The 26,374-nt window shown below is 42.2% G+C and overlaps 1 protein-coding gene across 4 annotated transcripts in view; it reads right to left on the minus strand.

Annotated features, from left to right (window-relative positions):
- Positions 1-26,374, minus strand: part of BACH2 (BTB domain and CNC homolog 2) — a 265,324-nt gene that overhangs the window by 172,330 nt on the left and 66,620 nt on the right. Inside the window, exon 1 of one of the 4 annotated variants that reach the window (XM_053287402.1) lies at positions 9,805-9,862. The exons of the other annotated variants lie outside the window; for them this stretch is intronic. The gene's annotated coding sequence lies outside the window, so the exon portion shown is untranslated. Of the gene's footprint in view, positions 1-9,804; positions 9,863-26,374 lie in introns of those variants that run through there. 4 annotated transcript variants of the gene reach the window in all.

Consider the following 26,374-nt stretch of genomic DNA (forward strand, 5'->3'; position numbering starts at 1 on the left):
TTCATACCTACCTCAATGTGATAAATTAATGCTATGGCTATACACAAATTAACAGTTGACCCCTTGTATCCAACAAGGGTAAAGGCTCAGAGTCTACATTATTATGCCAGTGGAATATTATTTTGTTAAAGAATTATTACACCATTACATTTCTGAGGGAGATTTTGGCCTGTTATGTTTCTGTACGTCTACGGAGATTGAAGAGCAATTTTCACCATGAGCCACAATATGACAGAACATACTAATTGTTATCTATCATCTTAACATAATGCACAACATTAAAGAAGCCTTTGATGAAGCTGTGCAAGCCAAAAGAAAGAGCACAATAGAACATATCCCATACAAATTAAAATGTCTTGTGCTAGTGATCCTTCCTCGGCCTCACAAAGGATATCACTGCACGCATTTGTATTATTATTTGGGGGAAATGCAGCAACAAGTGCTCTGCAGCATAGATGCCCTAAGCCGTATTCAAACATTATGCTGTACTTGTGTCTATACATTTGTACATGTGTTTGTATCTGTGTTCATTTTAAAAAATGCACCTGAGTACAGGCATGGTACATAGGAACTGCATGGTACATAGGAACTGCTATAGTACATAGGAACTGCTATAGAGATGTGTACAGAACCAGTTCAGTGCTCCCTTTCTGGAATGTCAATCTGGTTTGGTCCGCTGGGATCGAAACCAGTTCCAAGGGGGGGGGTAGCTTTAAGGCGCAGGGAAGGTGCTGCCTCCCTGTCAGCCCTCACTCCACCACTTTTCCTCCACCAGCGCCCTCCAAAAAAGTGGACGCGCTAGGCTAAAGTATTCTTGCTTGCAGCTCCGATCATTGTCACCACACTCATGGCCATGCACATCGGCCATGAGTGTGACGCTGATTGGGGCCGCAAGCAGGAGTGCTGCAGCCCAGCGTGCCACACCAGTGAGAGAAAAGCGGCAGGGTGGGGGCTGACAGGGAGGCAGCACATACCCTGTCCCTTTAAGGTACCCCCCGCCCTCCTGGGAGTGCATGAACTGGTTCCGTGCACATCCCTAAAGTGCTGTAAAGGTAAAGTGTGCCACTGAGTCGGTGTCGACTTCTGGCGACCACAGAGCCCTGTGGTCGTCGTTGGTAGAATACAGGAGGGGTTTACCATTGCCTCCTCCCACGCAGTATGATATTATGCCTTTCAGCATCTTCCTGTATTGCTGCTGCCCAATATAGGTGTTTCCCATAGTCTAGGAAACATACCAGTGGGGATTCGAACCAGCAACCTCTGGCTTGGTAGTCAAGCCATTTCCCCGCTGTGCCATTTAGTGCTGTACCTGCATTCAAACTAAGATGTGAATAACTGTACCTGTGTACACTGCACATAGATTGTAAGTGCGCGGAACATAATGTGTGAATAGGGCTCTAGTCTCATAGGTCCCAAGTTAATTAGAACTTCCATTTAATCAAACTTCTCTTTATCCAAATGCTACAGATATCTTGCTTCCAGTATTCATGACTGATTGTATTACAGATGATGCCATGTCACATATTATTTCCCTTTCTCTTTCTAGCTCCTGTTCCACCTTTCCTCACACCTCTGGTGGGGACCATCCTTTCCAAAACAGACCCTTGCAAGCTTTGAAAGCAGTATAGGGTGGTGTGAACGAAGGAAAGTTGCCAACAGTCTCCTGCTTCTTGCAAGCTTTGCAGGGAGTGCGAGGACAGGCGCTCACTGCAAAGTGCAAGGGTCAGATTGGTCCTAAAGGTTTGTTGCAATGATGGTGGCAGGGGACATTTTGCTGCCCTGATGGCACCCCAATAAGCTGCTGACTGAGGTTACTGCCTCACAAAATGGCTGCCCCTACACAGGAGGCAGAATTTGGGGGTACTATTAAAGGGAAACAAACTGTGAATTACTTAATGGATCTTGTTTTCAACAGGGGGAGGAAGCAACTCGAACCAAACGTAAGACATATGCTGAATTGCTCATAATTCAAAATTATGTGTTTCATGAATAGCTTTTTTTTTAAGTAGTAAGAAAGCCACTGAAAGATGACACCACGAATAGTCAAATCTAAATTTTTCAGTAAACTTGATAAAAGGCAAAACCAATTTAAAACCGGAAACAGTAACCAGGTGCTAGAATTAAAACCCAGCAACATCAAAACAGTAGACAGAATTTGCAAAGCTTGAACAAGTCTATATAGTGGAAGTTGCAGGGTGCACATGAACAAAATAAATATTTGTGAAATCAGGTTTTAAGTCTATAACCGTCTGTTTTAGAAATGCATACATATAACACGGTAAATAACACACACATACCCCAAGACTGATGCCTAAGCCCATGTTCAACATGACAGAGTGTCCATATGTTGCAGAAGTTTAAATAAAAGGCCTGTTTTGAGCTCGGAACAAAACCCAATTTTTATCAAAACATTTCTACATTTCTATGTGCCATTTTGGAGGCCTGTTTTTCCATCACTGATTGGTTTCAGGCACTGTTTCCAATTGGCCTGTAATCTCCTTGCTTCTTGGCTGGCTTGTTATCATACAAATCAAGTATTGTCATGGCAACTGTGCCCCCATTGGCTGGGGGGTAGGGGGAGGGGGAGGGAGAGGGAACACTTCTGGAGGGAATTTGAAAATGTATTCAAAGGCACTGGGAGGCAGAGAAAGCCTATGCCTCTCTTGAAAAGGACACATCAGGGGAAAAGGAAGGTAGATTTGATTTTGTAGTTTTCTTCTCTCAGCAATGAGAATAAGATGCTCTGCTACTGCTGCTATAGCTATCTGGTTCTGGTGGATCTCAGAATGATAAAGGCAGAATGTGGGTGCCTGCCCTTGAACCTTCCTTGAGTATTGGTTTAGTTTATTTGTGAGATAGTGTTGTGGTGAGAAATGGTCAGTGCCAGCTCTCTGTGTAATATTTCTTGGCAACTGATGTGATGAGTTGTAAGTCTGGCCTTGAGACTAACCTGTGCAACTGTTCTGCAATCTGTATTACAATGTGTACTCAGTCAAAATGTGGCTGCAGTTGCTCTAGTTTTGCTTATGGCTATGATTGCTGCTAAATAAGGGTGCTGCTCTGGCAACTGTTGCAATGCTAGAAAGTAACATAAGGAGTCATAATTATCCATGAGAGAGCAATTTGTATCAAGGAGTGTTACCCATTGTTCCCTATGGCTGAAACATTCGAAACATTTTGAGTTGCTTTGTCAAAACAGCCATCTCGGCTTCTATTCTGATGAAACGTTTTGGTCGTTTTGCGTTTCATTTTGAGTTCAAAACAGAACGCAAAATCCATTTCATCTACATTCCTAATATTTGGAACAAGTAAAGCATTTGGAAGCATCTGACCTCACAGAAACAGGGATTGTAGCCACTTGAACAAAGCCAAAAAAACCATAACAGCAGCAACCACAACGATATGTCAGCTTCGATGAACCTGGCATCAGTGGATCAACCAGTACATCTCTGGTGTTTTCCTATTTCTTCTAGTGGGACACAGTGTGGAAGGGGGGGGGATGGAACTTGGTTCCAGGTAGAGAGAGCAAAAAGATGTGGAGGTGGAATGTGTGGTACTGAACAGTCTGCTGAACCTCATTCATTTGCCAGTGAAGGTACAGAGATAATGGGTTGCATGAGAAGCAGAAATGACAAGAGGAGATCTACAACCAGTCTATCACTTGCCCACTGCAATAGTGGTGAGGTGGGATCGGGGTCCCCTGGCTTAGTCCTTCAGGAGGAGGCAGTGAGTGAGGCAACTCCCTCCCGTACAATCTATAAGGGAAAGAAAGAACCATCTTGAACTCTAAGGGAGGAATCCAAACACTGCTTGAAGTCCTGGAGAGCCACTGCCAGGGAGAGATGTCTATCAACCTATGGTCTGACTCATTAGGCAGCAGCTTCCTATGTTCTGATGGAAGCACCTTGACCTAACAGAACTGAAAGTGTATCTTAGCTAGCTAGTCCTGGCTAGTGTGTTTCATGCTGATCATGAATGAAGCGCTATAGGAACTGTGGCAATACATTTGAGGCCCTCCTATTTCTGTGCCATGATACAGCTAAGATGATTTGAGGAAATAATGAGTAATTTAAGGTTCGATGACAAAGATACAAGGCAGGAGAGAAGAGTGATTGCCAAACTAGCAATCATTAGAGGAAACTGGACCTTTTTTGGTGCAGGAGCTGCAGCATAGCTACATTCCAACTGGTTCTACCTGGTAAAAAGAACCTGAGTGCAGTCCCCATCGGGGCCGCCATGCTCACTGCAATGGGCACCTGGCGGTGCCCTCCCTGGGTGCCCTCTTTCCTCCCCACCACGCACAGCAGCCCACCACTCAGCCACCACTGCCATCTCCGCGCACAGTGGGGAAAAGCTGCTGCTGCCAGGCTGGGAGCGGGTGACCTGAACACAGGCCCCCTATGCCCTCCCTATGCTAATACCTTAGTAAGTACCTCATGAGCCACACCTGGTATTGCACCCAGGGTCTGAACTGAGCCCCTGGGGTTGCTGAATAACAGAAGAAGAAAGGGCCTGCAATAAACCAAGTGGTTGAGCTGATGTTGTAGCAACCAACATCTAGCAGGATGTTGTAACTACCAACATCTAGCCTTAGACCAACCTAAGGCTAGAAGGATTTCAGAGGGCGGAGGCTCTAGAAGATTTTCTGATGACCTGAACAAAATGGGATCTGAACATAAGAACAGTCTTGGACCAGGCCCAAAACCCATCTAGTCCAGCATCCTGTTTCACACAGTGGCCCACCAGATGCTGCTAGGAAGCCTACAGGCAGGAGTTGAAGGCATGCCCTCTCTCCTGCTGTTACTGCCCTACAACTGGTATTCAGAGGCATCCTGCCTCTGAGGCCGGAGGTGGCCTATAGCCCTCTGACTAGTAGCCGTTGATAGACCTCTCCTCCATGAAGTTATCCAAACCCCTCTTAAAGCCAACCAAGTTGTTGGCTGTTGCCACATCTTGTGGCAGAGAAGTTGATTATGTGTTGTGTGAAAAAATACTTCTGTTTGTTGGTCCTTAATTTCCTGGCAATCAATTTCATGGGTTCTAGTGTTATGTGAGATGGAGAAGAAATTCTCTCTATCCACTTTCTCCACACCATGCAAGATTTTATAGACCTCTATCATGTCTCCCCACAGTCATCTTTATTCTAAACTAAAAAGCCCTGGGTGCTGTAGCCTTGCCTCACAATGAAGGTGCTCCAGGCCACTGATCATCTTGGTTGCCCTCTTCTGCACCTTTTCCAGTTCTACAATGTTCTTTTTTAGATGTAGTGACCAGAATTGTATGCAGTACTCCAAGGGTGGCTGCACCATAGTTTTGTATAAGGGCATTATAATATTAGCAGTTTTATTTTCAATCCCCTTCCTAATGATGCCTAGCATGGAACTGCCGCACATTGAGTCGACACTTTCAACGAGCTGCCACAACAACCCCAAGATCCTTCTCCTGGTCAGTCACCGACAGCTCAGATCCCATCAGTGATATGTGAAGCTGGGATTTTTAGTCCCAATGTGCATCACTACACACTTGCCATCACTGACCTACATTTGCCATTTTGTTGCCAACTCATCCAGTTTGAAGAGATCCTTTTGGAGCTCCTCACAATCTCATTTCAATTTCACTACCCAAAATAGTTTGGTGTCATCTGCAAATTTGGCCACCTTGCTGCTTACTCCTGCTTCTAGATCATTTATGAATACATTAAAAAGCACTGGTTCCAGTAGAGATCCCTGGGGGACCCCCCACTTCTTACTTCCCTCCATTGTGAAAACTCTCCATTTATACCTATCCTGTTTCCTGTCCTTCAGCCAGTTAACAATCCACACGTGTACTTGTCCCCTTATCCCATGCCCGCTAAGTTTTCTTAAGGGTTTTTGATAACGAACTTTGTCTCAAGCTTTTTGGAAGTCCAGGTATACTATGTCAACCAGATCACCTTTATCCACACACCTGCTGACACTCTCAAAGAACTCCAAAAGGTTGGTGAGGCAGGTTTTACTTTTGCAGAAGCCATGATGGTTCTCCCCCAGCATGGCCTGTTCTTCTATGTGCTTTACAATTTTATCCTTGAGGATGCTTTCCATCAATTTGCCTGGAATGGACGTTAAGCTAACCAGCCTGTAATTTCCCGGTTCACCCAGATCCATTTTGGAAAATCGGTGTTACATTAATCCTCTGGTACAGAGTCTGATTGTAGGGATACGTTATATATTTTTGCAAGGAGGCCGGCAATTTCACATTTGAGTTCTTTAAGAATTCTTGGATGGATGCTGTCTGGCCCTGATGATTTGCTAGTTTTTAATTTTTCCGGTTTAGAACATCATCTCGGGTAAACAAAACTGGAAAAAGTGCTCCATGTATTTTATGTACTATATACAAGATTTTCCAAATGACAGAAATAGTTGAATTGAAATATATGATGGGGGGGATGGGGGGAACCACCAGTAAAGCACCTTTACTGTGATTTAAATGTTATATTCAAACTAAGGTATAGCTTTACTTGAAAATTATTTTTACCAGAATGATTGTAAACACTTCTAAGACCTGATGTCTCAATAGCATACATTTCCATTACATTGTTTAAATTTCCATTAAAAAAATAGCGAACTTAAAGCTGAATTGTAGCATACCCAAAAAGCTCTACATACATATGTTGGCCGGCAACCTATAGCTGTGTGCTGGATATATTAACTCATTCACATGACCTTTTTGCAATGAGTGGGGAGGCAGGAGCGTTCCTATCTTCCCCCAGAAGATCTTCGTTTCTTCACAGACCGCGTAGCTCGTGCGCGTACACAATCTGTGCTGCTCTCAGCAGTGTAGCATTTTGGAGGCCAGGAAAATGCAGCCTGCCCTCCAGATATCCCTTAATGCACTGCTCAACGAGAGCAGTGCATTGAGGGATTTCCCCTCAGGCTGGGCGCTCGTGGCACCAGGCTCCGTCTCTGCCCAGGATGCCTGAAATGTCTTAAAGGACACAGTCCTGAGCTAGGTGATCCCCTCCATACACATGCAATTTTCCAAATAATTTTTTTAAAAAGCATGTTAGCCCCCACTCGCATGCTTCATGTAATGTGTCATTTTACCTATAGGTGCAAGGTGGGGAAGAACAAGAGCTAAACTTCCTTCACAAGGAACTTCTCTGAACAGTCTGCATTCTAGGCTCTAGCTTAAAGAAAGACTTACTGATACAACATACCCCATAAGTTTCCACAGCTTCTTTACTAATTGGATTTTTATACTGCCAGTACGAAGGTTCAAGCTGTGCACAAACAGCAGAATACAACATATATAAAACGAAACCATAGAATACCACAATGAAAACATAGGCAAGCTCCAAGGGAAGAAACAAAATAGCATCAAAAACCCTTTTAAATAACACACTAACGCAATTGACAAGCTTTGGCGACCTACCTCAGAAGCAGGTAAATTACAAATTAAAGCACTTCCTGTCTTTTCAAGGGTTGAAATAAAAGGCAGAGTAAGGGAGGCGGGGAGACTTAGAGGGAAACTGCACTATTATTTGAAGCTTAGTTTTTAAGTATGTCTGAATGATGATCTTTTGGCTCTTAGATACACTTACTTATTCAGTCTATCAGTATATCGACTAAACACAGATTCAGCACTTAAGGCTATTGACACATTACAGAACAGCAAGTGTGAATTTGCCATCAAATGTACACGCTGACAAAGAGCTGCAGCCAGTCTTGGCTTTCTGAAAATATACAGTTACCTATATGGTGCATTTTCAAGCACAGATGTTTGTCTCATACATACTTTATGTAAATCTAAAAGTGCCATATATGAAGCAATCCCTAGATGCAGCACTTAAACACTGATTTTTGGCATTACAGTAGGACGACTCCTGAGTTGGTAACCTTGTTTCAGCTCTACTGCCTCAGAGAGAACGTAGCCTCACTCTATTAAAAAAAACAAGTCTGTCTCATTGACATCCTAGTTTCAACATGATGGCTTTTTTCGTTGTTTGGTTTTGGGTTTTTTTTTTTTTTGCTCAATCATATTGAGCCCCCACGCCCAATCTGAAGTGGTACAGCCCAGACACAGTTTTCACACCTTAGTGAAGCCTGTGCTTCAATACTGAAGCAGACATGGAAGAGTCTGACCCAGACGAGAAGCCTCTTGAAAGCATCCAGTAGTTGACAGGAGGCCACATCTCCATGTATGATGCATAAACTGCAATGAAGACAAAACAGGATGACTGAGAACCTAGAAACAAGCCCATGTTTTCTTTCTTGGAGGAACCTGTGCTCTTAGAAGGAATCAACAACAAAAGGGAACTGTTGATGAATTGATTACTGTATTGGACTGCTTACATTACACTTTAAAGTCATAGCCATAAGCTATGGTACATATAAAAATTTAATGTGTGAATGCAACAAATGTGTCATATACCAGCAAAATTGCTAAGGAATGATGATTGGCTGTAGATCACTCATGAGTGTACACATGGTGGCAGACAGAGGTTTTCTCCTGCACAATATCTGAAATGGCACTCAAGATAGCAAGAGAAAGTCTAAAAGGGAAAATGAAAGAAAGGTAAGGCACAAGCTGCCTTGATAATGGTCTTACAGTCAAGAAACAACAAATAAAATGAAAAGTACAAATTAGAGAAGCCTCTCGGTCCCGAAAAAATGATTCTTTTTGTTTGCCCTCTGCCATATTTGAGCCTGCATGCACCTCCAAAATGTGTGCCAGCCAATAAATAAATAAGAATCTTGGTCACAAGTTGAAAAAAAGTAAGAATGTAAGCAGTTAGTTGTTTTGTTCTATTCTAAAAGGGGAAATGGGGTTGAAATTAGAAGAGTGGAAAGCAGTAGGGAGGAACCCATCCAAACACTCAGATTCTTGATAAAATGTTGCTTTGTAATTCAAAGCAAAATATTGGTTTTAACAAAAGACAAAACTTCAATAATTACAGAGAAGAACTTTGTGTAGAAAAAGCTATTTTGTGACAGTAAGGGATGATATACAAGACACATCTTTAAAAATCCACTTTTATTTTTCCTAGTTGGATGACATTTATTTTTCCTAGTTCTCTTGCACTGCATTATTGTTGTCCACCATCTAGTCAAACAACTTTCACTCATATATTTTATTCCTTTTCCAACTACAGAATCTGACAAATTAGTGGTATTTTAAAAGCAGCAACTTTATTTCCACATCTAGTATATAAACACTAGGCACAACGCACCCCCCCCCCACAATTCGAAATGGTACCTCAACATTTTCCATTATTCTCAGTGCAAAATAGAAGTTGCTCATTTGTATTTCTCTCTCCAAATCAGTTTTGTTTGCAATAGAAAAGCCATAGTTTACAACATGAATGCAATTTTTGCTCAGTCGTGAAAACTATCTTGCATATGATTTTATAATGCATCTGATTTTTAGAATAAGATCAAATCCACTACCCCCCGTCCTGTCATGACTCTATGTGCAGATTCACTGTACTGAAATTCTGAATGTTTTCCCATCCCTTGCTGTCCAGTTAAATAATCTCTGGAAAGAACTGCCCATGTTGCTCACGTTACATTCCAACTCTTCCTGTTGCCCCCATCCCCCCATCCCAGTCATGCTGGCGTCAAGACAAAGCAAACTCCTATTGCATCACACTGCTGAACACAAGAGGTATTTTCGCTTCAAAATATACAATCCTGTCCAGTGGCTTGACTGCTACTGTAACCCATACTGTACTGTCAAGGGAGCACCCTCTTTAATTTTAAGTGAATAATCGGTTTGCAAGTGAGCCTTCTGCCGTGGCTCCACCCTATACTGTAAACTAGACATTACCTTATACAAGAATGAATCTGCTGCATTCCTCTGTCTAGCTGCTCCACAGAAGATTTCCTACACTCGCCAGCAGAGTCAACAGCACCGCTCACTCTCCCACCCACCCACTTCTCCTCCTCATTTAACCCCCCTTCCTACTCCCCCACACTTTTTTCTTCCCTTCACTGCCTCACTGTGTTTTTGTGTAAATGATCTCACATGACTCAACAAATCCATCTGCCTCAAGCAGGCCAAGTTTGGAGCCTTCCCAGGAGGGAGGGAGGGAAGGAGGGAAGAATTGCTTTGTGGAAGAGACCTGGAGCTTTGCCCTTTCTCTGGCTCAAATTACCCGCCTGTCAGGCCTGACAGATTTGGCTAAAAATAAAAGGAAGCGGGCCATGAAAAGCAGATGAATGAGCTCAGCAGTTCCTTAGATAACATGGGGCCAGTATTGCCCAAAGCTTCCAAAACAGGAACTTCAAATGGTGGGCATGTAAACGCAATGCTGCAATCCAGGTAACCTTTCAGTTTATTCAGAAATGAGCCTAGAAATAAACAGATTAAGCCATTTTTACAGACACACACACACTACACAGAAAGAGAGAGGACAGGAAAGCTGAGTGCTGTTAAGATTCAGCCTGTAAAATATGCAAGCACTCAAGCAAAGGAGGGGTAAGGGGGAAGTGGCATTTTTAAAAGATGCAGATGACATCAGTTTCTTGCTTTGTGCCAGTAAAGAGCTAAAAGTCATTTGTGCAAGTGTGTGCCCAGAGCCCACAGTGGGTATTAAGCACTTAGCTTGGCAATGTAATGACACACTGTAACAATCTGTAATGTGAAGCAGTCAGCAAAGCCCTGGCTCTGAAAGCTATTTCTCCTAACTATTAACCATATGTTTGGCTCCTCAGCTATCTGAGCGGGTGTCCCAGCTTACCATCTGGTTCCCATCCACACAAGCAACTGTAAAGCATAGAGTATTTCCCTCTGGAGCCGCATGTTTCTTTCTATGTCTGCCTTTAAAAAAAAAAAAAAAATCCTTAAAAAAAATATCCCTCCCAGCAAGAGCTCCTTCTCATTCACCAGTCTGAAAGAAAGCTTTAGCTCACAGAGCACCCGCCAAGGTCTTTTACTATAATTATTCAAGAATGTACTGCTGTACTGTAAACAAGGCAGAGAGCGGCATTCCCTTTTGTACAAGGACCTCTAAGGGGGCACGCATGCACGCACGTGCGCGAGCAAACACACACACAAATTTGCTCACAGACAGGGATTAAAACCAGCAATACTGACACTTGATACAGCATGTTAAAAATAGGGTGCATTCTCGACAGATCCAAGCATTGCTGTGGTGCCCTTTGTACACACTTTGCTTTCTTGGAAATGAGTTAAAACAAAACAAAAAACAAAAAAGATGAACCTCATTGCATTCTGGTGGCTTGGCTGCTCGACCTGCAGAATGCAATATTTAAACAAAAACTAGTAAATGACAAATATTCCTATCAAAGGTGTACATTTCTGAAAGCATGGAAGAGCATTTAAAATACTGAATTAAAATTAACCTAAGAATGTATGATGACACTGAAGAAAGGAATACTTATGTTTAAAGTTATGTTTATTGAATTCTGCTGTTTCACTTTTTAAAGCGGTTTTATCCTACAATGGCCAGTTTAGGAACAGCAAAATACCCTCAGGTTCAACAGCAATCCTCAAGTTGAGCAAAATAATGTCAATCACAACCTAATATAACCATTTACTGATTCAAACCATGAGATGTTAAGCAAAGTCTGTACTTACTGCTTTAAACAGTTTATATGTTTACTTTTTAATACAGTGTGAACCACACAGATAATATTCACTTAAATCTACCTGTGTTCAAGGGAAATACACTATTATTCAAATATACAAGTTTATTGTGCCAATTTCTTATGCCACACTGATATAATGTCTAGAAATTGTTTAGAGGAGAGAAATGAAATATTCTATTAACAGCAATTTCTGTGATCGTGATAGGAAACCGTATCTTCATCATAATGCTTGTTATGCACAATGCCATCCACTTGCTCCTTGGGATCAAAGCTGGCTAAGGAGACAGCATCTATCCATACTATCCTTCCCAGCTAGGTGGCATCTGCAAGGAATCCCTGCAACAGAATTGCTTCCAGATGTCCCTCATACACCGTTGTGAAGAGAATGGCCTTATTAGTCTTGAGCAGTCACACTATATCATCCTAGTTTTAGCCCAACTCTGCAGGAGTGGATGGTGTGAATGAATAAAGACTCCCTGGGCCACCTCCTGAAGCTAACAAGACAGGGTAGACCCCATGCTCACACTTCCAATAATTCTAGAACCATAGAGAATGTCAGAGTTAGAAAAGATCTTGGGTCTTCTAATCCAATCCCTGCTCCATGTAGGAAACTGCTGTAGCATTCTTGACAGCCTCAATTTGAAAACCTCCAGTAAAGGAGAGTCTACCACTGCATGAGGTGGACTGCTCCACTGTCAAACAATTCTTATAATTTGGAAATTCTTCCTAATGTTTAGCCAGCATCTCCTTCCATGTAATTTCAACCCGTTCTAATCCTGTTCAGTGAAGCAACAAACAGCAAGTCCACTCTCTCTTCTATATGACAACACTTGAGATATTTCAAGATGGCTATCATATCTCCCCTTAACTTATATCTTCAGGCTAAACATACCCAGCCCCTGCAACCAAGCCTCATAGGTTTTCAGACTTCTCACTCTAGGCCCGGGGTCCCCTCCTCTGAACCCGTCCCAGTTTATTAATGTCCTTCATAACTCATTCATCTGCCTAGAACTGGACACAGCCTGGCTCATCTGCATCTGCAACTCTGCACCATGCCCAAATGCAGCCCTGAGCCAATGGGGTGACACAGTATCTCTCTCAAGATCAGATTATCTTGTTTGGGACATGGCACAGAACCAACCACCCCAAGCCCTAGGAAGGGCTGTAAATGTTGTCCAAATCAAAAGACCAAACTTTACATGAAACCACTGAAAAATGTATCCATTTGGTAACGTTATGAGGAGGCTGCAACTTCTGTAAGCTTTTACCATGCAGGTGAGTCCAATCATCTTGAGAGTCTCCATGCCAGTCCAGGTGCCTTTAGGCTAAAAGACATTCCATGTGATTGGGTCAATTCATGTGTTAAACATCTCTTTTTATTGTGCTGTGCTGTATTTCTATGTGCTGACCAAAAAACATAAAGCTTTGAAATGGCAGCTCCTCAACTGTATCTGATAACGTGTTAGCCAATAATGTGTTTTCATATACATGCTTACTATTTCTATTACTCTTTTCCCAGATCCAATGAGTTTTTAAAAATAACATATACTATATAGTTGGTTAGCCTAACACACAGATATGCTGCCAAGCCAACCTGTCTCTCTCCAAAAGAAGATTTCAACTTGGATATTCTGCATCAAGGGTTGCACGAGGGCTGCACAACTTTGCCCCTCCTGCAGATGTTGAACTACAAATCCCATCATTTCTGACTACATGCAAGCCTCATTCCCTGCAGATACATCATATCTGTGGCTGGGGAATTGACACCCAACCTCGGCATACACAGAAAAGGGGGGGGCTATATTTGCATATCTGCATCTTTGGGGTGGCCAGAAATGACCTCGGAGATCATTTCTGGCAATCATTTTGACTGCGGGAGCCATTTTGAATCTTGTTTAGTTTTTAAAAACCATTTCACTCCCACAAAAAATAGCGGAATAATGAAAAAATTCGGACTTCTGGGGGACACCTGGAGGCCTGCAGAGCATGGTAGGGCACTTTACTTTGTGTTTTTTAACCCATTTCCCAATGATTTTCAGACCTCCAGGAACCTCATTCCCACAATCCCAATGCCCTAATGACTCAGTATTTACAATTTCGCTATCTGCAGTAATTGCGGAGAATGGAACTCCCACGAAAACCAAGGTTCACCTGTATTGGCCACTGTGGCAGGAGATGATGGGATTTGTAGTTCAAACACACCTGGAAGGCCACAGCTGTGTCGCCCTGCAGTACCTCAAGAGTTCTCAAACTATTTGAGATAGTATCAATTAAAGACCAGTATCATTAAAAATGTACAAACCATGACTGGAAACATTACCTCAGACCTCAAAGCAAGAAAGCAAATCTACTTTATTATAGGCCTTGACAATTTTTCTTTAGCTGCAGGAGCCAGCACAAACATTTAGGAGCCAAACAATGGAAACTTGACAAAGTTACTGGACTTAGTAATGAACACTGTGACTGGAGGAATGGGGTGGGGGGAGTAGACTTCTCTTTATTCTCTTTACAAGTAACATACTTAGAATAGGAATATGGCTGCCTGAGACTAATACAGATTTTATTACATAGCTCTCTTTAAAGTGTCCTAGTCAGCGTGGTGTAGTGGTTAGAGTGCTGGACTAGGACCGGGGAGACCCGAGTTCAAATCCCTATTCAGCCATGATACTAGCTGGGTGACTCTGGGCCAGTCACTTCTCTCTCAGCCTAACCTACTTCACAGGGTTGTTGTGAAAGAGAAACTCAAGTATGTAGTACACCACTCTGGGCTCCATGGAGGAAGAGGGGGATATAAATGTAATAATAATAATAATAATAATAATAATTTAAAAAAAAAGTCTAGGCACCATGGGTGGTGGTGGTAGGGACTATTAGCATTAGCAGTAGCAGTTGTAGCAGTAGCAGTAGCAATATCATTGTTGTTGTCGTTCAATTTCTAGGTGCCATGACTCCCTGATGCCTGGGATTTGTCAAGCCCTGTTCAGTTAGCTTTTTAAATACAAGCAAATCTTTTCTGTATCATACATTTTCTTCTGTGCCCCATCTAAAACTCAAAGCTTACCAAATGCATCTTCTTAACAGTATCATGTCCACAACAGAATGAAATCATATGGGTACATAAATAAGTTTTTAGTAGCTATGTTGCAATTATGAAGTTTTCTTCCCTGAAGACTCACTGATATCCAAGTCTCTTTTGAGAGCCACATTAGCACCTTTTAGGGGTGGACCGGCTTTTTAGTGACAGAGGTTATTTTATTTATTTTTTATTTTATTACATTTTAAATCCCACTCTTCCTCCAAGGAGCCCAGAGCAGTGTACTACATACTTAAGTTTCTCCTCACAACAACCCTGTGAAGTAGGTTAGGCTGAGAGAGAAGTGACTGGCCCAGAGTCACCCAGCAAGTATCATGGCTGAATGGGGATTAATGGGGTTAAGCAAAGAGATTATGCATTGAACCTATGACTGTTTATATTCATTTTCTAAAAACATACTACCTAACACTAACCTGCATTATAGGAATGGATATACATCACTAACCGGTTTTACTATGACCAGTATTAATAAAAATAACATTTTCTTTAGTAACAATATTGTAGCATTTGCCTAAGAAGACCTGCAGCCTTTCCACAAAGCAAAATGCATGGAGTTAACATGAATCCACATATATGTACACGTCTAAACTTTGCTTCTCAGTCAAGTGCCGCCCACTCTTGAAATCCTGAACCAACTAGATTAGTTAATGTGCACATACTTGTACTCTTGTAGCAAACAATAGCCTCTTTCACTCCATACAATCATCCGAAGAAACAGACTGAAATGTCATGGGAAAAATTAGGAAATATATGCTAAAAACAGTGCACAAGACAAAGGGTGGAACTATTAATTTAAAATTGTATGAAGCATAAGAATACAGAAGCAAAGAACCTCAAAACCTTGTTACTGTCCTCTTACATTGCAATAAGGAAAGCCTTCTGTTATTATTGAGTTTTTGGAGGAGGTTAGGAGACTCAAGAGGCTGATGTTACTGTAGAAAATAAAATATTCCAGAACACTTCTCCTTTAAAAAAAAAAGTTTAGGGCAAAATTTGGTTCGAGATCTACGTGGCAGATGCAAAAATAAGACTACCACTGCTAGAAATTATTATACTTCCATGTAGAAGATGTGATCTATTTATTTAATTAATTAATGTAAAATATTTATATTCTGGACCTTCATTCCACTACTACTCGGGGTGGCTCACAAAATCAATAAAATACACTATAATAATATAAAACTAATAAAATTAATAGGAACTAACTAAAAACAAACCAGTTAAAATTAAGTTTAAAATTACAACTTATAAAGTTAAAACCCATAGTAAGCTGCAGCTAAAATATTTGTTCATTCATTGATTGATATACTACCTGATTGACTGATTAATTGATAGATATACAGCCTGACGCCAGAGGCTCCAGGTGGCTCACAAAAACAAAGACAGAAAAAAACCAGCTGTTAAAACAAGAATTTTAAAAAAACTAACAAATTCATGTTAAAATGCCTCTCTAAAGTTATAGGTTTTAAACAGTTTCTTAAAGATTCTGTGGGAGGTAGCAGGGTGGAGCTCTTCCAGGAGGGCATCCAAAGCCAAGGGCAGCAACTGAAAAGGCCATGTCTCTGGTCCATGCCTATCAGATCTTCATTAGCAGAGGGATCTTTAGCAGGGCCTGAAATGCTGAACGCAGGGGATTGGCAGGTTTATATGAAGCTTGCCTTCCCTGCAGACAATTCATGTGGAGTTGCTGGGCATGCAAATTGTGCACCCAGACAGTCTGTGGCTGCCATGAGCAGCGCGGAACTTGCGGGGCTTGGGACGCATCGTCCCAGCCCACAGAAATCCCACAATGCACCGTGCGAGTGCACGGTGCATTGTGGGGCTCCCCCCAGCAATGGATGAGTACACATCAGTGCTTCAGCACTGGCTGAAAGCAGCTAGAGCTGACACATAGTCAGTGAAACGGGGTTAAGGGAGCATTTGCTCCCTTAACTTCATTTAACAGCCCAGCTTCTTACCAAGTTTGAAGTCGAAGCACCACCGCAGCTCCCAGAAGTTCCCATGGGCAACCAAGGCTTAGCTGCCTTAGGCCATTCTTGGCTGCTTGTGAGAATAGCCTCTTAGGCTAGAGACAGACAATAGTTTTTTCAAACAGATTTTAGAAAGAATTCATACTAACTGGCCCGGGTGCAGAACATCTGCGCCCCTAGTTTGGCCCAGCCGTTTTCTCCTGCCTGCCTACCTGTCAGCCATCTCCAGTGGGCCGGTGCGGCTCCTCCAGCTGGCTGCCTTCTCCCACCCGCCCGTTTTCTCTCGCTCGGCTGCCTCCTCCTCCAGTTGGCCAGCATGGTTCTGCTGGCCGGCTGCCTCCTCCCACTGGCATGGCTCCACCGCCGGCCTCCTTCTCCAACTTGCCACCTCCTCATCCCCCCGGCCGCCTTCGCCAGATGGCCACCTCCGCCCACCGCCTCTGCCCACTGGCGTGGCTCTGGCCACTGCCTCCACACAAAGCAAAGTCTGGGTCCGGCTAGCCACCTCCTGGCGCATGTGTGGCTCCATCGCCCACCCGAAGTACTAGTTACCCGCGAACTTTCGTGAAGGTTCTGCCACTCTTGCAAGAGGTCTGCCACACATCCCCACAGACTGGCACATCTACGATATATATAGATATATAGATGTGTGTGTGTGTGTGTGTGTGTGTGTGTGTGCGCGCGTGTGAGAAATTCAATATTTCTTATAATTTGTAAGTAAAAATACATATACACATTTACTTATAATTAAATGTCACTGCTTTCAATAGGAGTTATTCAAGAAATTATGCATAGGATTGAATCTCACAATGCAATCCTTTGTATATTTGTCAGAAGTATATTTCAATGGCCTTACTCCTAGGAAAGTGTGCATAAACACATTACTGTGGAGTAAACTCCATTGGACAAAGTTATCCCAAACATATATGGGATTGTGCTGTTACTGTAGTTACTTAATATTAAAAAGGACACATTTGATGTATATTTTGTTTTCTTAAAAAAATGTTCTTCATGGATATTCCCCTTCATAAAACAGAACTGGGAAAGCGTAACTCCTGCAGCATATATTTTTAGGTCCTGTGCTTGCCCAGAATGTGAAGGCTTTCCCATTAAACCTTGTTTCAGCTCAGCTCCTTTCTGTACTTTCCACTACTGCAAAACACAAAGCCCTTGGGACATCCCCTTCAGCTTGTTGTCATTAGACGTGATATGCTGCTTCACAAGGCCTTTCCAGACAATGCTCTTCTCATGAAATAATTGTGCTGTTATTACTCAAAGCAACATACAGGTATTATTCTTCAACATACTGTTTCTGTTGTGGTAAAACTGCATTTTCTCAGGGCTCAATTGCAATATTTTGTAACTGGGAAAATACTAACCCCACCCCTACCCCCACCTTACACATCAATGTTTTCTCCAGTCCCATGCTTTTTGAACTTGTGAAATGTTTGCATTGATTTGTCTAGGCTACAGTAATACTGTATACATGCTTACCTGGGAGTAAATTCCATTGAAATCCAAGATCAAGGTCTTATTCTGAGTAGACATGCCTAGGATTGCACTGTTAATTCTTCAACTAATTTAGCTAGCACTTTACTTTTTCCAGCAAGACTACCTTCTCCAGTTTCAACAAAACTCTACCATTGCATTAAAAAAAAAAAAAAGTATGACCCTCCTAGATCCATCTCTTCAATGCAATGGGAAATGCAACAGTTCCTCCCCGCAAACAGCTGGGTTCACCCTTTACCAATGGCTGGGTGGTAGGCTACAGCTCTGAGGTAAGCCACAAGTTTCAACTAAACCTTAGTTAATGCATGGAACATTCAAGCCAATGCCATCTGGAGGGCATCCCATTTTGGAGACGCTTCTGACAGTTTCACTAGAATCCTGTGGCTACAACTCTATTTTATAGTAATTGAAATTCAACCCTTCCCACTCACTGCCAATTCTGCAATACACAACACCATGTCAACCAAAACTGCTTCCCAGGAATTTCATCCAATTGCCTAATAAGTCTAATATAATTGCCTACTAAGTTTCTCCCTTAAACACAGAAATATATCTGTTTAAAATATGAAATTATGTTGAACATCAATCTGAAGGGATCTATAACTGTGTATTTCTGCTTTTTAAAGATTTTAATAATTTTATTGAATTCCTAGACCCCTGACAAAAATTAAGGGAGAAAGAGAGAGGAAACCAGTGTTGGCTAGACATCCTTCAGCATTTGTTACCATAGAAACAAGACAGCAGGTTTGGATTTTTAGTTATCCACTGCTATAAAATATTAAAACTTCTTAATGTCTTTGCATATGCACATTACATCAAGATACTGTCAATCTCTACAAGAGCTAAAATTTGTCCAGCTTTTAACTGAACCCAATTGAATTTCTTTTTTTATATCTTAAGAAGAAAACCCATAAGAGTTTAAGGGGGGGAAAAAATTTCAACACAATATACAAAACTTCAAAGGTGCAACTTACAAAAGACAAGAAACATTATGGGGAGAAAACATGGCAAATCCATGTTTGGAAAATGATGCAGTATATGTAGTTAGATAAATTAATTTTTCAGTTGTGAATCTTCCTGTTCTGTAGATTGATTGATTAATTACACTTATAAACCGTCCCATCCAGAGGCTTGGGCGGTGTATAACAACTTTTTAAAAAAGATATAAAACCCACAATTAAAACAATGCTAAAAACGATATAATATAAAAACAATTCAAAAATGATTATAACTATTTAAAACCAATTAAAATACTTTAAAAAACAACAACAAGCCTTGGAAGGCCAGGCCAAATAAACAGGTTTTTAGGGCTCTCTTAAAGGCCGACAGCAAGCCTAAACTGTGGATATCTGCCGGGAGTGCATTCTATAGACCAGGAACAGCTACAGAAAAGGCCCGGTTCCGAGTCGCCACCAGACGGACCGGTGGTAACTGGAGATGGACCTCTCCAGATGACCTCAATGAGCGATGGGGATCATACCAAAGAAGGCACTCTCTAAGGTAACCCAGACCCAAGCCATTCAGAGCTTTAAAGGCAATAACGAGCACTTTGTATTTCGCCCAGAAACATATCGGCAGCCAGTGCAGCTGTTTTAAGACAGGCACAATATGGTCTCTCCGGGTTACCCCAGAGACTGATCTGGCTGCCACATTTTGAACTAACTGAAGTTTCCGAACTACATACAAAGGCAGCCCCACGTAGAGTGCATTGCAGTAGTTGAGCCTGGAGGTTACCAGCTGATGCACCACTGTGTTGAGATCGTTCTTTTCAAGGAATGGACGCAGCTGTCGAATCAGCCCAAGCTGTTAGAAAGCGCTCCTGGCCATAGCCTCCACCTGAGATACCATGGTGAGATCTGGATCCAAGAGCGCTCCCAAGCTGCATACCTGTTCCTTCTGGGGGAGTGTAACCCCATCCAGCACAGGAAGATCTAACTCATCCCTTAAATTCCAATCCCCTACAATGAGCACCTCTGTCTTGCTTGGATTCAGCTTCAATTTGAGGCAGATATGGTTAAAAATAAGTCATGTGCAGATAGCACATGGTTAAAAAAAGGTAAAGGTGTGTCAGAGAGATTTCAAGCATTACTTGGCTGAAAAATCACACATCCCCATGTTTCCTGTTTGCCTGCAACAATGAAATGTATTAAATACAACATTCAGAAGCATATAAACTCTGTCTAGCCAAACATTTGGCTTCCAACAGTAGCCAAATTTAGTCATTTTTATGGTAGAGTAAACCTTCTCCAAAGATGCAAGGCTACCACAGAAGAAAGCAGCTGGTTGTCTGCTTCTACCTTTTATCTATTAAATAAAATGCCTGGTGTGATGCAATATCATCCTTTAGGTTCCTTTCCACTTCAGAGACTGTTGCCTGAACAAGTGTGGAAATTTTACATGCAGTAAGGTCACAGCACCTTTTTTCTTCTTACATTACTTGAGAAAAAGGGACAAGGAGACATAGGTCTTTGTGACTCCTGATTAAGAGCCAGACTAAATGTTACAAAGCAGATGCATGGAAGTGTCCCAACAGAGGTGTGTGTGTGTGTGTGTGTGTGTGTGTGTGTGTGTGTGTGTGTGTAAGGAAAAGAAGAGCAGCCACTGGAGATTCATCCAGTGCTTCTTCAGCTGGGAAAAATGTTATTTTGAATGTAAAAACTACTGGAAGAGAAAGGGTTAGGCAATCCTGCTCCACTCCTTGAGTGGAGACTCAAGACTGCAGCCTCTTACAGTAGCCTTTGACTTTATTTTCAGACTTAGTGACAATTCACCATGACTATGAGTTTATGAGTTGGCAAATCTTGAAACTTCTGTCATATGGTGGTCTCATTACAAGAAAGCCATTTCATCATACCCGGACAAGAGCATCCAGTAGGAAGAAAGTGCTCACATGATGAGCTATTGACAATAGCTTGGATGTGCCTGCAAGTGTAGTGTTCCCAACACTGTTCTCTTTCCCTGATACCTTCTTCACAATTTTCTACTGTTTAAAGTATGGTGGTGTTTCCTTATCACACCATAACAGAAGATGATAAAGGAACAGAACAGAATACATTTTAGACCTGGCACATTCCACTTGGGATACATCTCCCATGCCTATAATAGTTGCAAAAAGTTCAGTAAATGCAAAATTTCCTGTCAAAGTAGTGTGAAAAAACGGCACCTGAATTTTCTCCTCCTATACAACTCTTAAAAGCACAAAGTGAATTTCACAATTCTACAAAATATGCCCAGATCTGGAAAATTATGAATACATCATTGCACTACCCATCTTATGTAGATGGGTACATGGAGCAGAATAATCAATGTTTTCTGTCTTGTGGTAACTTTGAGATGGAGGTTGGTGAGCATGGACAGAGCAGGAATGTAGCCTATGGCTTAAAAGGCTGGCATTCTAGAAGATGTTTGAAGACAAGGGGCTGCTTGTCCTTGTCACAAGCAACACAAGACGACTGATGTTACCAAAGAATTGGAATGTAACAGTTCCAGAGTGACAGATGTGTGGGCAGACAACATGCAATAGGCATAAGTTGAAGTGTTTGTTTACAGCTTATGCAGTTCATCCTATAGGTATCACCTTCAAGGGAGGTGAAGGGATAATATGCAATTAATACTTGTAATAATTAGTGCTTTCTGAATAACTTTATGAAGAAGGAGAGAAGGTGGTGGAGATGGTTGTGCTGGGAGAGGTTAACTCTCAGCAGCATATAATGCTGCTTAATAACTCTTAATAACTCACCAGCATATAATACAATTGAAAGAGTGGCAACAGCATCACTATCTTGATACCTATCAGTTTCACCTTGTACTCCAATAATGGGGAACTGTCAATATGTTTAGCTGAGTACATACAAAGTTAATGCTAAAAGAAATTGAATGCTGATGTTTTCAGCCACTGAGGTCATGCTCACAACTGGGCGGGCAGGGGGGAGGCTTGTTTTAAACCCGCCCCCCGCCCAGATGACTGAGTTCTGCTGTTGGGAGCGTGAACTGTGCTCCCAAATGAGCAGTGCTGTGTTCCTGCAGTGCTGAGCTCTGTAGGTCACAACGATGGGTCCTGGCCCACGGAGATCCCACAATGCAACGCATGAGTGCGAGATCCACCCAGTGATTGACGGGCGCAAGCAGCCGACATGGACACATGAATGAGTAAATGCAGCTAAGGGAGCGCTCACTCCCTTAACCTCATTTAAGAGGTGGGCTCCCTAGGTGGGTGCCACTGAAGCGCTGCCAGGAGTCAGTTGGCTCCCACAGGTTCCCACAGGCAGCCAAGCCAGGGCTTGGCTGCTCTAGCCCGATCTTGGCTGCTCACAAGAACAGTCTCACTGTTTTAGTTCTTCTAGATGGGCAGCTCCATGTATCAGAGGCAATATTAGAATTATACAGAGTACTTTTCACCCTGATATTCTCAGTCCCCACCCTCCTTGGCTCAATACCTCAGTATCAATACCTCAGATCACTTTTCTCTTTTTTAACTTCTTACTGAATTGTAACTGTGCAAATCATGGCAGGCTGCAACCATTCACTCACCCTTGTCTCATACATTTACTCTTCCCTGCTCTACTGCCCTCTTTTTGGTTGTTTACAGTATCACGTTCTCCACTTTAGCCTTGTTGCTCCTAAGCTATGACCAAGTAAGGTAGCAGCCGCACTGAGAAAGAAAGTCACTTTCACTTGCAAGAGCCACTTAGGTAGCCATCCACAATTACTGAGGAGGTTGGACCTCCAGTTTTACCCTCTAATATTTTTAAGTGCTATAGGACATGGGTCCATATAGTCCATACATATAGTCCAACTCTACAGTATACAGTGAAGCCACGAATTAGCTTAAGTCTGGATATTCATTATATATGTAATTGAAATGTTCTATGTCACCCTTCCTGTAAAGAAGTTCATGACAAATAACCACAAGTCAAACATACAAAACACAATATCCGATTTTTTTTAAGAAGTACTAACAAACTTAAAATAGAAGCAGAAACATAGTCCAACAAGTTAAAAAAGAAGTCATTCAAAAGCCTGGTAAAATGAAACTTTTTCAATATCCACTTAAACAAGAGTAAAGGAGCTGCCATATTTCTGTGCGGAGCACGTTCTGGAGTTGTGGTGCCACCATAAAAAAACCTGTCTTCCATACCCACTAAAACAACTCTTAGTTAATAGGCAACAATATTATTATTATTTCTAAAGCCCACATATATGAAGGGTTAGGCGAGTGGAGCAAGTAGATCATACATGCTGTGCCTAAGAGATAAAACTTAAACTTTATAAATTTTCATGAATTCCTTCTAATATTAATCAGTAACACTGGCTCACATAGCTACAATAATATCAGTAATTTAGTAGCAATGGCCCACATGCTACGTAGACTCACCCTCACAAATAGCCAGTAAACCAGCTGCGCTCAAGGCTTGCCTGACAGCTTTCCATTATCAGCCAAAACTGATTCATGCTGACTGATTGAATCTTGTATAGCCGATTTGAAATGCCTATACAGTACTGCTTCTTTCGAGAATCAATGAATAGCAGAGGGACAAAGCGCAGGAGGAGGGACAAAGTACAGGCTCTGAAGGAAAAAATGACACAAATGCAGAGATTTAAATGAGGGTAATCTGACAGATTACTTTGTTATACAGATGTATGCAAAGCAATGCATACAACATGAGTGACAATAAGTATGTCTATTTTACCTGATGTACATGTGTTTGGAATCTACTGCCAATCAAAAATTCCCAACATGCATAAATATGATCAGTAACCCAAAACCTTAACTTCTGTGCCATATAAGACTTTGTACAGTCTGGTATACAATGAGGGCTTTAGAAATGAGGCTCCATGCACCCACACTTTCTGCCTAGATCAGATATGCATCAGGCAGAAATTCATCAGGGGCATCTTTAGGAAGTAATTGTTGGGGAAGCTGCCCCGGTCTGCCTGGATGCATCCTTCCCCAGCCCAATGTCCAAGTGAAAGACCAAGGCAAAGTGTGGGTACATGGAGCCTCATTTCTAAAGCCATCATCATATACCAGACTGTACAAAGTCTTTAAAGATTATATGGCATGGAAGTTAAGATGGGCACCTTAACTTGCAATTTTCATTATTTTTAGAACAGGAGTGAATATGTAAAGCATCTTAGCTCTCATCTTAAAGAGTAGGATTTTTGATTACTGAATTTCCAGGCATTTATAAAGGGAAATCTGATTAGACACTATGGGGAAGAACTTACCCAAACCACAAGGTATAACTTTCTAATGCTGAACACCAAAAACTTTGTAAAAACCTCAACTAAGATAAAGTCACATTCTCCCTACCTGCCGCCTGAAAAAAACACAATTAAATGAAATTAGTAGATTCAATAATAGTGACAGTGTGATCCCACCTCATGAGTATTCAGCAGTGAATAAGGACAACAAGAAACAGGTAATTTGTGTTCACTTTAAATCTGTACTTCCATTTTTTCTTTTCTTAAAACATATATGACAGTAATTAAAAATAAATGCTTTAACAACCATGTCCAAAACTACAGATTATTTTCCCAGAAATTTTCCATAAACCTCAGTTCTCCTGTTTGCTTTAATTTCCTGCAGGATGGTGTTATCAGCAAAAGAGTGTAAAATTTGTACACAAATGACATAGGCATTCATACACATGCATGCACGCACGCACACACACACTGCATTCATCCCCCCCCCACACACTGGAGCCATACATGTGTGTTCACACACACACACACACACACACACACACACACACACAAACACACAAACACACCAGCCTAGAGAAGCCCAGAGGAGCCCTACACAGCCAAGCTAAATGGAGCATGTCTCCCCACCCTCCACTTACAGAGCAGCGTGCAGGTTTTGGCTGATGGTTGGGATGAAAGGCACACTGGCGACCACCACACACACACTCACTCACAGTCCAAACATCCCCTCCCCACACACACATACACACACTGCAGCCTAGATGAGCCCAGAGGAGAACAGTTGAACGTAGCAAGTCTCCCTCCCCTTGCTTCCCACTTACAGCTGGTTGCACAGAGCAGCGCACCAGTTTTGGCTGGAGGTTGGGATGAAACCCACGTGGTTTTGAAGAACCAATGACTGTGGAGTAACCAACAACCAGAACTGAACAGCCCATTTTCTAAGGCAAAGGAGCAATATTAAAAAGGTATAGCTGCAGCGGGGGAAGCAAAGAAGAGGTCAGGGAAGGAAAGTCAGGTTGCTTACCTGTAACAGTAGTTCTTGTAGTGGTCGATTTTCCTTCACACTTTGGATGTCTGGGCCTGCGTAGACAGGTCCTCGGAACCTTCTAGAGCTGTAAGCCAGAAGCTTTTTGGCAATAGCCCCGCCCCCTTGGTGACACGCACATAGCCCCTCACAGATTACCTCTCTGAGTCCCTGACCGCCGTGATCATACATAACAGGTACGTGACTGATACAGAGGGGAGGAGGGAGGGTTCTGTCAAGGACAGTGTTACAAGTAAGCAACCTGACTTTCTTGTTAGTGGTCCTATTGTCCTCCACATTTTGGAGATTAGTGAGCTGTTCACCAGGACAGTGGGAGAAGCAGGCATCTACTGAAGAACCGTGTCAAGGATTGCTGCTCCAAACTGTGAATGGGCTCTTAACCTAGTGTACAAAGCACAGTGGTGCACCAAGGACAAGGGTCCTTTCCACATTGCTGCTCAACAGATGGCATCTCATGGAATTCCATGGAGGTAAGCCGTAGAAAAATGAATGAATGAATGAATGAGAAGTCATCACTGCGCTTGCAGAATGTGTTCTAATGGAGGCTTCTCAGCAAGTGTGTAGGTCTGTTTGATGGCAGATGTGATCCAGGCTGACAATCTCTGGCAGGAAACTTGTTTTCCTTTGTTTCTCCCATAATAGCAGACGAACAAGCAGGTGGACTAATGGAATGGTCGAGTACAATGAAGATAAAAGGGCAATGCATGTTTCACATTTAGAGTATGCCAAGCATGTTCTTCATCTGAAGACGACTGGAAGGCAGATGACCCGAGAAACCATTTTTATTTATTCCCCCCACCACCACACAGTATTGAGATACCACTTCAGGTAAGTATTTATTCTGCAGCCTGAACAGGACCTTATTCTGTTGGTAGGATTTGAAAGTGGGGGGCGGGGGTCAGCTCTAAGAGCCCTGAACTCTGATACTTGAAGGGCAGAGGTAAATGCTAAGAGGAAAGAC

This window comes from Hemicordylus capensis, chromosome 1 (genome assembly GCF_027244095.1).
Source record: "Hemicordylus capensis ecotype Gifberg chromosome 1, rHemCap1.1.pri, whole genome shotgun sequence".
In the NCBI taxonomy this organism is placed as follows: Eukaryota; Metazoa; Chordata; class Lepidosauria; order Squamata; family Cordylidae; genus Hemicordylus; species Hemicordylus capensis.